General features: G+C 40.4%; 1 pseudogene; it reads left to right on the top strand.

Moving 5' to 3' along the window:
* Positions 1 to 1573: 1573 nt before the first annotated feature.
* Positions 1574 to 9431, top strand: LOC149260800 (TLC domain-containing protein At5g14285-like; annotated as a pseudogene).
* The last annotated feature ends 636 nt before the right edge of the window (positions 9432 to 10067 follow it).

The raw sequence follows: 10067 nt of genomic DNA, 5'->3' as shown, positions 1-10067 counted from the left end.
CGACGTGCTGGGTGGGCGCGCACATAACCGACGAGTTTGTTGGGCACACTTAACCAACGAGCCGTGGAGATGCATTTAACCGAAAAGCCGGAGCGAACAAACTTAACAGACGAGTTGAGGGGCGCGAACACCAAAAAAGACTAAGTGTTGGGTGCACGAGACATTTTGGTTTATAGGCGAACGAGTGGAGGGCAACGTGCTGGGCGCACCACCAAAGCCGACGAGCTAGCCCACGTGTTGAATTTGTGGAGTTGGAGTGAGGACGTGTTGAATCTGTGGAGTTGGAGTGAGGACGAGCCGAATGGACTAAGCCAAGCCCCCTCCCCAAGTCCAAGCTCACATATAAAAAGGGCGAGAACCAAATGAACCATCGGACAACCGAACTGCAAAACTACATAAGCATTTGAGTTAGTGGAGAGAGGGAGCCGAGCCAAATGGGATGAGACTGCGGGTCAGGCATAGTTAACACGAAACAACGCAGAGGTCTGGGCGTGGGTGACCGCAGCAGGAGTGTAAGGTCTTCGCAACTCGGGCAGACGAGCGACGGGCGCGCGGGCACGGCGGGCGCACGATGGTGCGACGAGCGGGCGGAAGTGCGACGGGCGGGCGCTCCTTGGGCGACGAAGTGCGACAATCATCCGAACCTCATGCGACAAAAGAATGTGACGAAGGACGAAACTTATGCGACGATAAGGAGCGTGTGCAAAAATGGCTAAGTGTTAGTACACTTGAGCGTAAATGTTATAAGGACATACGAAGGTTCATATGCGTGAAGAATAAAACAATAAAATATAATAAAACACCTTAAAGAATATAATGTAAGGGCTTCATGGTATTATTAACATGTCGGCCCAAAGATTATATAACAAGGTGTGGAGCATATATATACATGAGCATGAGAGCTCATTAATCCAACGAATCTTCGCTCATATCTAAAACGCATAGGGGTAAAGTAGACTACGCATACCTCATGCGTAGTGCTACAAAAGATGCAGTTTTGACTTAAGTGCGGTTTGAAGTGAGGCAAGCGTGTCGGGGTGAATTCTAAGGTGCAGTTCTTGGTGTAAGACTTGGCAAGGATTCTTGGTGGCTCGGGTGAGCACCGTCCTTTGTGCAAGAGATGCACAAGATGTTGTAAAGGCAGGATTGCCCCTCGGTTGTATTATTTGGTTAAGTGTGAGACTTGGTTCGGCCAAGACACACTTGTTGTAAAATCTGATATTCTTGATATAATATTATTGTTGGGCAGACTGTTCGGGAGTTGCCCCTCCCTTTATACTTGTGTATTGTTCTCGGTTTATTGTTGATGGTTAATGAATGAGAATGTTCTTTGTTGAAGTATAAAGGATAACATTTTATTCGGTTATAAGAACACAAGTTAAGTAAGTTTATGTTGGAATAGGCGTAGCCCATAAACGTTAGTATTGTTAAAAAGAAAGCGTTCGGTGGTGCCGCACCTCGCTACAAGCGGTTGGAAGATCACCGCAGGTGTAGGGGCGTGACAGTTGGTATCAGAGCTCGGTCGGAGCTGGTGAAGCAAGTGTGAGAACACTTGGAAGATTGACAATAAGGCATGGCAAGCTTGGAAGCAGGAAGGAGGAAGCTCTTGTTTACCTTGGACAGGTTGAAGAGGTTAAAACAAGAGAGGCCCCGAATCCGTGAAGAGCTTGAAGCCTTGGAGAAGGATGTTGAGGAAGAGCTTCTTCAACTCGGTTGGACAATGGAGCAAGATGAGGTTGCAGGTTGTGACAACAAGGAAGAGGAAGCCGTGATGATTGAAAATGTTGCAGACATGACTACGATGGAAGATGAACTTGAGGATGATCAAGTTAAGCCAGGATCGTGCAGTTTGCCAACATGGTTGAATGAGGAGGAGCCTCATGATGATGAACAGGGATTGTCAGTCATTGGAAAGCTTGTTAGGGTTACTTGTGACCTTGTGATGGAAGGTTCAAGGACCCGGGACAAGGGTGGAACTTGATGATCGTTGTGGGAAAATGAGTCATGCTTTAGCCACATGAATTGGCTAAGTGCCCGGCATGACTCATGGACAGGTTGAGGAGGGCACACACTTGTGATGTTTTGGGTACTTCTCATGGCCGAGACCAAGAGCAAGTCTTGGTGGACACTTTGGTGGAGGAGCTATGGTGAAGGGACTCATGACATGATGATGCAATGATGGGATGGTTGGGTGACCGAGTTCACTAAACCGAAGATAGCAGCTTGGATGAGGATGACCGATTGTTGTGGTAGGTCTACTTGGTTGGACTACCTGGACAACATAGTCATGGACATCAGGTTGGAGACTTGAAGACATGAAGCATGGTAGAGGCCTATGCAAGGACATTGTGTGGAAGCACTTGTAGAGATGTCAAGGGACATCCAAACAAGGTGCTAGGGCAGGAATGTTATGCAGGAGGAATTGCTAGTGTGACATGGAGACTTGAGGATGGCACATTGCAGATGATGAAGAGGGCTTCATGGACCTGGATGGGGCACATCAAGAGTTGATAAGAGTGGAGACTCGAGGATGGCACATTGCAGATGATGAAGAGGACTTCTTGGACCTGAATGGGGCACATCGAGAGTTGATTACTTGGATGGAGTTGTGAGCAGCTATAGAGCATTCCTACTACATGGGGAGCTGAGGCATATTGTATGCTTGCTGAGGTGTGGGTTGGGGAATGGCTTATGGAGCTCATGATGACATGAGATTGTTGTGACTTTTAGGGACTTCATGTACGGTGGACTAGAAGATCTGATGCATTGAGGAGCTGAGGTCAGATGACTTTGATGCAGTATGAGATGCATACCTTCAAAGTGCATGAACATGGCTTGGGAGAACTTGATGTAGAGGATCGATGAGACACTTTGGAGTGATGGAGTTACGATGATGATGATGCTTTGGTGATACACTTGAGCATGGGTTGAGCCGAGACTCAACGACTTCCTATACATGGGAGCTGATTTCATCAGGGATCATGGGCAGCACATGGATAGGTGAGACAAGTGCATATTTGTTTCGATGGCAGACTTGAGGGATGGCACATTGTAGATGTGATGAAGGGTTGCTTCATGGACCTAGATGTGGCACATCGAGAGTCGGTTTGATATGGACAACATGTTGCAGATGAGATGGATGGAGTTTCCATGGACCTGAGCATGGATTATGGATAGTGAGCTTGGTGGCAGTGGTCACTAGGCCGAGACATAGTGGAGAAAGAGTCTCTACATATGTTGCAAGGATGTTTTCCTTATGTAAAAAAGGTCGACATCCTGAATGATGATGATCTTGGTGGAGAGCTACCGAGATGGTATGTTGTCGAGGACGACAACGATTTCAGGTGGAGGAGAATGTAAGGTCTTCGCAACTCGGGCAGACGAGCGACGGGCGCGCGGGCACGGCGGGCGCACGATGGTGCGACGAGCGGGCGGAAGTGCGACGGGCGGGCGCTCCTTGGGCGACGAAGTGCGACAATCATCCGAACCTCATGCGACAAAAGAATGTGACGAAGGACGAAACTTATGCGACGATAAGGAGCGTGTGCAAAAATGGCTAAGTGTTAGTACACTTGAGCGTAAATGTTATAAGGACATACGAAGGTTCATATGCGTGAAGAATAAAACAATAAAATATAATAAAACACCTTAAAGAATATAACGTAAGGGCTTCATGGTATTATTAACATGTCGGCCCAAAGATTATATAACAAGGTGTGGAGCATATATATACATGAGCATGAGAGCTCATTAATCCAACGAATCTTCGCTCATATCTAAAACGCATAGGGGTAAAGTAGACTACGCATACCTCATGCGTAGTGCTACAAAAGATGCAGTTTTGACTTAAGTGTGGTTTGAAGTGAGGCAATCGTGGCGGGATGAATTCTAAGGTGCAGTTCTTGGTGTAAGACTTGGCAAGGATTCTTGGTGGCTCGGGTGAGCACCGTCCTTTGTGCAAGAGATGCACAAGATGTTGTAAAGGCAGGATTGCCCCTCGGTTGTATTATTTGGTTAAGTGTGAGACTTGGTTCGGCCAAGACACACTTGTTGTAAAATCTGATATTCTTGATATAATATTATTGTTGGGCAGACTGTTCGGGAGTTGCCCCTCCCTTTATACTTGTGTATTGTTCTCGGTTTATTGTTGATGGTTAATGAATGAGAATGTTCTTTGTTGAAGTATAAAGGATAACATTTTATTCGATTATAAGAACACAAGTTAAGTAAGTTTATGTTGGAATAGGCGTAGCCCATAAACGTTAATATTGTTAAAAAGAAAGCGTTCGGTGGTGCCACACCTCGCTACAAGCGGTTGGAAGATCACCGCAGGTGTAGGGGCGTGACAAGGAGGGTCGACCCAATGCCAAGTCTGGGGGTGGAGACACGGTAGTGTAGACGCACTTGGGCGAGGCTGCACGTGGTTTTCCACAGCGCGAAACGGAGCAAGGGTGTTGAGAGGGGAGTCTGCGGGTTTGGGCACGATGGGTAGGACACGACAGTGCCGACAGCTCGGACCTGCAGTGTTTGCGACGAGAGCGTCGGGTAGAAACGACTTGGAGCGACAAGCTGCGGTCGGGTCATGTTGCGGGTTGAACGACCGGGCAGCTAACCCACTTTGTATTGAAACTTATAAATCAGTCTAGTTTTATCTCCTGGCATATTGTAAAATCTCCAACATTATTACATACTTGATATTTATATAAAAATGTGTCTTGTGCATTTGTAATTGTTGTGAATGTTGTTTAAGTTATTCTGCACTTAAACTGAATAAAAAGATGAAAGATGAATGTTATATGTGTGGTCTGGAAAATGGTAAAGAAACTAATGTGTTGAAGCATTTAGCGGGTGCTGCACGATGCTCAACTCGGGAAAAAAATTAGGTTCATGATAGATGGTATCAAAGTTTTTTCGAAAACAAGATGCAAAGACCAGGTATGCATGTAGTCTAGAATTTTGGAAAAGAAATCTTGGATACATAGTTTGGGGTTTCTTAACTTGGAAGTTCAGGGAAAAACTATCCAAGCATTAGTGGACACGGGTGCCACACACAACTTCATGACGACAAGATTGGAAAAAGAAGTTGGGTTGCAGATGGTTCCATTTAATGTGGAAGTCAAGGTAGTGAACTCGAGGGCTACAGTGTCGGGATTGGTAGATGAAGTGCCAATTCGAATTGGACACTAGCAGCGTCGATTGGACTTCATGGTGATGGAGATGAACGAATTTGACATGATATTGGGGCAAGATTTTTTGAAAGGAAATAAGGTTATTATTGTCCCATTTTGCAATGAGGTTATGTTGATTGGAGACTCACGAACTTGAACTTTGCCTACTCATAAGCAAAGGAAGGAAGTTAAGGGGCAGCATGTTTCTACACTAAGCTTTAAGAAAACAATGTTGGAACTAGATGTGGAGACATATGCGACACTCATCAGGGGAGTTGATAGCGATGATGGAGTAGGGACGCGTGTTCCAACTAAGATTTTCGATGTATTGGATAAATATGCAGATTTGATGCCCGGTAGCCCCGGTTAGCTATCGAAAGCACTTCCACCGAGACGTGCAGTGGACCATAGCATTGAGTTAGAGCCAGGGAAAGTGGAGCATAGCATTGAGTTAGGAAAACAAACTCCGGAGAAAGCTCCTTATCGATTGACATAAAGTGTTGTCGTCATATATTATTTTGACATTGACATTGTGAAATAAAAAAAATGGCAAATTAAAAACTAAATAAAGTTGTGGTATAGGTGGTATGGATATTTTGTATTATTACACATAAATTTTGATTAAATAAAGTTTGGCAAAAAAAGATGACAAAATCAAAACTAAATAAAGTGTTGTCATAATATTATTTTGACATTGACATTGTGAAATTTGGGAAAAAAGAGATCGCTAAATAAAAATTAAATAAAGTTGTGGTATAGGTGGTATGGACATATTGTATTATTAGACATAAATTTTGATTAAATAAGGTAATTAAATAAAGTTATGGTATAGGTGGTATGGATATATTGTATTATTAGACATAAATTTTGATTGTGATTGAAATATAATATGGATTATATGGGATAGGTATAGATAGAATCGTGGAGGTACGAGCATGTGAATGTGGATAATTAAAAATGTAAACATTTAATAAGAAGCGAGGAGGTAAGCGAATGTGAATATGGATAATTAGAAATGTAAACATTTAATAAGAATCCATGAGGTAAGAGCATGTGAATATGGATAATTAAAAATGTAAGCATTTAATTGATATGGTTTTATTTGTGATCATTCTATGGTTATGTGTGTGATCATGCTATGCTATGGTTATTTTTGTGATCATGTTATGGTTACTTTTTTAAGATGGATTTTTATGGTTATGTTTGTGATAATTAAAAATGTAAGCATTTAATTGATAGGGTTATTTTGTGATCATGCTAAGATATTTTTTAGAATGAACTTTTTAATTGATATGGTTAGTTTTCAATTGATATGATTAGTTTGTGATTATGCTATGGTTACTTTTTAGGATGGACTTTTATGGTTATGTTTGTGGTTACATTTTAGGATGGACTTTTATGGTTATGTTTGTGATAATTAAAAAGGTAAACATTTAATTGATAAGGATTTTTATGGTTATGTTTGTGATAATTAAAAGTGTAAACATTTAATTGATATGGTTAATTTGTGACCATGCTAGGATACTTTTAGGATGGACTTTTTAATTGATATTGTTAGTTTGTGATCATGTTAGGATAAATTTTAGATAGATGGACTTTTTAATTGATAAATGTTTTTTAGGATGGACTTTTATGGTTATGTTTGTGATAATAAAAATGTAAACGATATAGTTAATTTGTGACCATCCTAGGATGCCTTTTAGGATGGATTTTCTACTTGATATGGTTAGTTTTTTGTAGGATGGATTTTATGATTATGTTTGTGATAATTAAAAATGTAAACATTTAATTGATATAGTTAATTTGTGACCATCCTAGGATAACTTTTAGGATGGATTTTCTAATTGATATGGTTAGTTTATCGTAGGATGGATTTTATGGTTATGTTTGTGATAATTAAAAATGTAAACATTTAATTGATATATTTAATTTGTGACCATCCTAGGATACCCTTTAGGATGGATTTTCTAATTGATATGGTTAGTCGTAGGATGGATTTTTTAATTGATATGGTTAGTTTATCCTAGGATGGATTTTTTAATTGATATGGTTAGTTTATCCTAGGATGGATTTTTTAATTGATATGGTATCCTTTTAGGATGGATTTTCTAATTGATATGGTTAGTTTATCGTAGGATGGATTTTTTAATTGATATGGTTAGTTTATCCTAGGATGGATTTTTTAATTGATAGGGTTAGTTTGTGATCATGCTAGGATAACTCTAGCATAACTTTTTTTAGATGGATAGATGTTTTAATTGATAAATGTTTGTGATCATGTTAGGATACCTGGAGTCTTGGAGGTAAGAGCCTTCAGAAGAGGGTAAGAGCATTCAGAAGAGCATCTGGAGGTAAGAGCATTCACGTCCGGAGGTAAGAGCATTCATAAGAGCATGTGAATGTGGATAATTAAACATAAGATCATGTGAATGTGGATAATTAAAAATGTAAGTATTTAATTGATATGGTTATGTTGAGCATGTAAATGTGGATAATTAAAAATGTAAGCATTTAATTGATATGCTTGTGTTCATGGATGGACTTTTATGGTTATGTTTGATCATGCTAGGACGGATTATCCGTAGAGTGATTAATATAAATATGTTGATTGAGTGATTAATATAGATGGACTATCAATACGAGTGATTAATATAAATATGTTGATTTTATTAAATATCTCCGATCATGCATTCATTAGCACACGGGAGTTGTGGGAGTTGTTCAGAAAAGAATATAATAATAACATTTTTATAGTGTACTGATTTTGTAGATTAATATAAATATGTTGATTTTATTGATTTTATCATCATCATATGGGAGTTATGGGAGTTGTTCAGAAAAGAAAATAATAATAACATTTTTATAGTGTACTTTTTTGTAGGTAAAGACTGTTATTTAAAACGCAAAGTTAAAATCGTTTTTATAAATTAAAAAATCACTATTTGGTATTTCCTGTAGCGACCAATCCTGTATCCATTTTTATAGGTCCACTTTTATAGTATACTGTTTTTGTACGTAAATATTGGTACTGTCCATTTTTATAGTATACTGTTTTTGTAGGTAAACACTGGTACTTCAAAGCAAAGTAAAATTTGATTTTATAAATTCAAAAATCGATATTTCTTGTAGCGACCAATACTGTAACGTGGTTGCGACAATGTAGCGACCAATCCTGTAACGTGGTAGTGACCAATCTTATCCATCTCTCAACATCCCATCTTCTTTCAATATTCATTAAAAGTTTGGGTATCTCCTGTAGCGACAAATCCTGTAATGTGGTAGCGACCAATCTTATCCATCTCTCAACATCCCAACTTCTCTCAATATTCATTAAAAGTTTTGGTACTTCCTTTCGGAGTAGTCTACCCAGGTGGAGGAATGGCCCGGTTTCTGTCGCCGCCCGAAAAAACCTCCGGCTCCGACCACCGGCAATTCCTCCGCCTAGCTCCGCCACCCTCCACATTTAATGATGTCTGACAAGAGTTCCATCGTTGTCTTGCCGTCATTCACACCTCAATTCGAATTTGGGAATTAACCGCGGGCTGCATTCGACCTGGAAATCCCCTGCAGCTCACCAGGTCACCAGGACAAGCGAAACCGGAAGGGCAAGAACAAGTTCGAGGTTGCAAGCCATGGCATCTCATTCGTTCATGCAACCATTGTTTGCATTCTCTCTACTCACGACATGTGCAGTAACCCGTGGAAGCTTGATGCACCCAACACAGATTTAGAGAACAAAATCATGGAGTTCAGCGTTGCATATTTCGTTGTGGACTTGCTCCACTATTTGCTTGCCAACCCATCTGATCACCTCTTTATATTTACCATTTTGCAAATTCCTTCTACCTAGTAACTTATAGGTACTATGTAGGCCATGAAGGGCTTTCGGCCATCTCTCTGATAGCTGCAGGGGAATCGACGACTCCATTACAGAATGTGTGGACTATTTCTCCTATGGCTAAAACGGAGTCTGCCTTGGCCAACATGATCTATAGTTCTATTTCTCCATTTTTCACTGTGTATTTTACCATGGTGAGGTGCATTGTTGGGCCTTGGTTGGCATGGAAGTTGGCCTCCTTCTACTTAGCTGGTAAGGCAGATGTCGTTATTCCTTACTGGATGGCTAGTTCATGGATGGTTACTGTTATTCTGGCTCTTTTTGGGAGCACCATCTGGGTTTACAAGCTCTGGACAGGTTTGATCCGTTTCTATGCAAAGAGAGGGACTCTGAAGGGCAAGCTTGGAGCCCAGAAAGAAGAGTAAGCATAGTGGAGCTTGATCCAATTGTTATAACTACAATGCTTTTAGTTGAATTAACCAATTTTCCTGTATTTTTCTTTGTGTAGGTGTAGTATTTTAACCGTTCAAATTGATAATAATAGTTTGCTTCTAGGCCCATTTGTAAAGTATTGTACTTCAGTCAACAAACTCTAGAAACAAAAGCCATGGTGCTATTTAGTAGCAATTTTCAAGATTTTGGTGTTGTGTATTTTTTAAATTCTTGCGCAATCCTCGGAATTGGGGCAATTTTTTTCATTATCTTTAAAAGCTTGATAGGAAGATTACTAAAAGGGATGCAAAAACCATCATTACATCGAATTAACATCCCCAGGTTTCCCCACTATCGAATTATGCCAGGGCAAGTGCACCAGATCTAGATTGTACATTAGCTTTACACAAAATTTCTTAAAGCAATCAGATGATATGAAAATTGAATGGCTATATAATTGGAAATTGAAAATCCACCAATTATAGGTACCCTTTGTCTGGATAGATCTTCAAACATTTTGGTACAGAGGAGGTGAGAAGTTCTTTAAGCACTCATAGAGTTGCACACAAAGTGGGGGAGTTGGAGTGAGTAGAATATTGGTCCTACAGCCAATCAAGCAATATGTTAGA

This window comes from Pinus tabuliformis, chromosome 6 (genome assembly GCF_031772625.1).
Source record: "Pinus tabuliformis cultivar Carrire ecotype Pingquan chromosome 6, CPIR1, whole genome shotgun sequence".
Classification (NCBI taxonomy): domain Eukaryota; kingdom Viridiplantae; phylum Streptophyta; class Pinopsida; order Pinales; family Pinaceae; genus Pinus; species Pinus tabuliformis.
This window is presented reverse-complemented; position numbering and strand designations above follow the sequence as displayed.